Here is a 4,495-nt window from a genome sequence, read left to right as displayed (position 1 = left end):
GGAGGACCCGGACCCGTGGATCCATTGACTCCGGCACCAGAGGATCCCCGCTCTCCAGCGCCCTAGACTGAGGCAGGAGAAGACCTCAGACCCGCTCCACCCTGAACTAGAGCACAGTGGGACCCGGGACCTGCCGTGGCCTCAGGCACTGGAGGACACCTGCAACGCCGTGCGCTAGACTATGCTACTGAAGGACCTCTCCCGCGGCTCAGCCCCGGACTAAGGCACCGGAGGATCCCCGCCCTGCCCCGCCCCGCGGTGTCCTGGACTGTGCACTGCAGAACCCCCACCCCTCCACACCCTGGACTCTGTCTCCCCAGGACCTGGGCCCTGGCTCGCCCTGAACTACTCCTGCCCCTCAGCGCCCTGGACTGTGGTTCCAGAGGACCTGGTCCTGCGGCAACTTGGGCTACCGCGTGGACTCCAGGACCCCAGTCCTGCCAGGCCCTAGACCAAGACACGGGAGAACCTCTGACTCGCCGCCCCCTGGACTAGGGCACCAGAGGACACACACCTTGCCGTGCCCTGGACTACAGCACGGAAGGACCCCCGATCCGCCAGGCACTGGGCTCCTGCACAGAAGGACGCCCGCCATGGAGGTCTGGACTACCCCTGCCCCACCGCACCCTGGACTACTGCACGCCAAGACCCTCACCTGAACGCGCCCTACACTCTGGCATGGGGGAACCCGGCCCCGCAGAGCCCTGGACTCTGGCATTGGAGGACTCCTCGGCTACGTCCTGGACTCCTGCACAAGAGGACTCCTGCCCCGCCACACCCTGGACACCTGCACTAGAGAACCCTGCCCCGTCGCTCCCTAGACTATGGCACGGGAGGACCCTTGCCACCGACTTCGGCACGGTAAGACCCCTGACCCGCCTTGCACTGGATTCCAGCACTGGAGGACCGCCTGCCACGGCGCTCTCTGGACTACCCCTGCCCCACCGCGTCCTGCACTACTGCACAGCAGGACCGCCGTCCCACTGCGCACTGGACTGAGGCACAGCATGACCACCACTCCCACATGCCCTGGACCACTGCAGGACAGGTCCCCCACTCCGCCGCGCCCTGGAATATGGCACTGGAGGACCCCCGTCCTGCCGCTCCGCCGACTCCACCACCGAAGACCCTCGCCCCCCTGCGCCCTGGACAAAGGCATGGGAGGACCCGGCTTCACCGACCCGTGGGCTATCGCATAGGAAAACCCCCACCTCCACCCCCACCCCGCGCCAGAGACTCTGACAAGAGAGGATCCCTGCCCCCTGCTCCCCGGACTACAGCAAGGCAGGAACCACCCTCCTCCAGGATCCTCACTATGGCAACTGTGGACCCCCGCCCTGGTACGCCCTGGACTAAGTCACCGAAGGACCCCGACCCCACAACGCCGTGAACTCCAGCATTGGAGGACCATTGCCTTACTGCGGACTCAAGCACTGGACTATCGCAGGGCAGGATCCCTGTCCCGCCATGCCCTACACTATGGCACGGGAGGACCCAGCCTCACTGTGCTCTGGACTCCAGCACCGGAGGACTCCTACATGGAGGACTCTGGCTCTGCCACGTCCTGGACTCCTGCACAAGAGAACCCCCGCCCCGCTGCACCTTGGATATAGCAAGGCAGGAATCCCGCCCTGTCGCGCTCTGGACTGTGGCACCTGAGGATCCACGCCCCAGCGCGCCCTGGACTACTGCTCCGCAGGACTCCTGTTCCACCGCACCCTGGACTATGGCACCAGAGGACCCAGCTCCCCGCGACCTGGACTAAGGCACCAGAGGACCCAGCCTCCCTGCGCCCTGGACTATGGCACCAGAGGACCCAGCCCCTCGCATCCTGGACTATGGCACCAGAGGACCCAGCCCCTCGCATCCTGGACTATGGCACCAGAGGACCCAGCCCCTCGCATCCTGGACTATGGCACCAGAGGACCCAGCCCCTCGCATCCTGGACTATGGCACCAGAGGACCCAGCCCCTCGCATCCTGGACTATGGCACCAGAGGACCCAGCCTCCCTGCGCCCTGGGCTATGGCACCAGAGGACCCAGCCTCCCTGCGCCCTGGGCTATGGCACCAGAGGACCCAGCCCCTCGCATCCTGGACTAAGGAACCAGAGGACCCAGCCCCCTCGCATCCTGGACTAAGGCACAGTAGGACCCCGCAGCATCGTGTACTCCTGCACAGGAGGACCCTCGCAGGGCTGTGCCCTGGACTGAGCTACTGAAGGAGCCTCACCCCTGCCTCATCCTGGACTAAGGCACTGGAGAACTCTTGCTCCGCAGAGCCGCGGACCCTTGCAGGAGAGAACCTCCGCCCAGCTGTGGCCTGGACTGTGGCACAGTAGGGCCCACACTGCGCCATGGACTTCTGTACTGGAGGAAGAGTAGTAATAAATGTCCAGGTTTACAAGTTGAAAAGTAGCAATCAATGTGTTACAATGGACGGATTTGATGTAAAATTACAAATGCTGAAAACATTGTGTGTAATTGCCTAACCAGATCAATTACACAAGACAAAGAAATAAAAGAAATCCATATAGGGAAGGAAGAGGTAAGATTGTTTCTGTTTTCTGAAAATATAATCTTCAGATACAGAAAATCTTTTTTTATTATTAATGTTCTGTTTACTTGTTTTTATAATATTTTATAAATAAACTTTATTCATATAAAACAGGCCAAACATCTGACATTCAAAAATGGCTACTGTTATAAAATCAGAAACATAGAGTGTTGGGAATATTGAAATTTCTAAATCTTTATGAATAACACAATCACTTATGTTATATCCACAAAGAACAGAAAAGAGGCAAGCTTGAAAATGTGAGGATAGAAAGGTGTCACAGTGATGTGTTTTTAGAAACAGTACCTTCACCTCTAAGCACCTTTCAGGTAGGTGATAGCTAGCTCATAGGCACCAGAAATTCATAACAGAAATTAAATTACCCAAAAGGCACAGAAGAAAATGTTAACACAAGTATAAAAGTAATTTTATGTAAGATTAAAACCTATTTTAAAATGCTTCCAAATATATAAAACTATAGACAAATCCATTACACATTCAGCTTAAGTTTACCATTAAAAAGTGCACACATGATACTCTAACTGTAAATACATACCACTGTTTATAATGTAGCATTTACCACCACAGCACCCAAAGATATTAACAGAAACCAACTCCCTACTAAAATCTAGGGAAAGGTTTTACAGCTAGTGAAATAATTTATTGCAGACCGTATTTATTATAAAGAAACTGTTGGCTCATTCTACTGTATCCACACTCACTCACAATCTTAGGGGAAATACAATAAATCCACTTTCTTCTCCTAAAATGATATTTAGCACATTTGGCAAGGAGGAGTAGTCCCTTTACTCCTTCTTCTTATCTTTTTTTCTTTTTCTTTTTCTTTTTTTTTTTTTTTTTTTTGAGAATAAACCACTTTCACAAAACTAAGACTCAAACTTTTTCAAAGCTCAGCTTGATTTGCTGGAACTACACAGAGACATGCTTGATCACACAACAGCAACTGTACATCCTCCCACGTCTGGAATACAGAATTGATGGAGGACACTTACTTGCTTAAAATATATTTGATTATTCTGCATTTATGATAAAAATATCATCCAGGGATCATATTCAAGAGGGTAAATTTAGCATTACATGTTTCTAGAACATATAATATGTAATGCCATGCCAAACCAACAACAAACAACATAAAGCACTGAAACTGAAGAACCACTTAAAATTTAGAATTAGGAAATTTCAATCTATAATTGTCAAACAATAAATGAGTTATAATATTTTTGTAATAAGAAAAATATCACCTAAAGTGGAAAGCCAGCATTCAGTTGGGGACTATGAGATACTACATCCTTGGTCTGGCTGGCCACCATTTTAAACACCACCACAGATCTCAAGGCATGAGACCACTCACCAACAAAATCTATCCCTGCTATTGCACCTAGTGTCATCTCAATATGTGGCAGACAGCAAATGTTCTAACTTAATCTGATAGATGCTACTTTAGCATATAAAAGAGCTTGCTAAGTCCCTATTACCTGTAGCAGTCTATCAACTAAATATTTAAGAAGTCATTTCATAGGCAAGGTTTATGAATGACTTAGAAGTAAAATTAGTAATTTCTAAACCACTGTAGTGTTTTCTATGTTTTTAGAGATATTCCTAACACAGTTTTCCAAGGAGCTGTGAAAACAAGTACAAACCTACATAAGTAATTTTGTCAGGGATGTTTCTGTACTAATTTGGGGGAGACTTGTGGGCCATAAATAAATGAGATACACATCCTAAAAATAATGGTAAAAATTATCAAGTACCACTTTCAGATGGTTGCTCAAGTATCAACTTGGTATGCAAGTAAGTTCACTGATTTCTTCACCTGTGATTTCATACTCAAAGTGCTACATCTTACTTAGGTACTGATAACATTTAGAAACCTTTATAATCAGCCTCTTAAAGAAAATCCAGCCTTTTCAGATGGTAAAC

Source organism: Gorilla gorilla, chromosome 14 (genome assembly GCF_029281585.2).
Source record: "Gorilla gorilla gorilla isolate KB3781 chromosome 14, NHGRI_mGorGor1-v2.1_pri, whole genome shotgun sequence".
NCBI classification, from domain to species: Eukaryota; Metazoa; Chordata; class Mammalia; order Primates; family Hominidae; genus Gorilla; species Gorilla gorilla.
Note: the sequence above shows the minus strand (reverse complement) of the source record.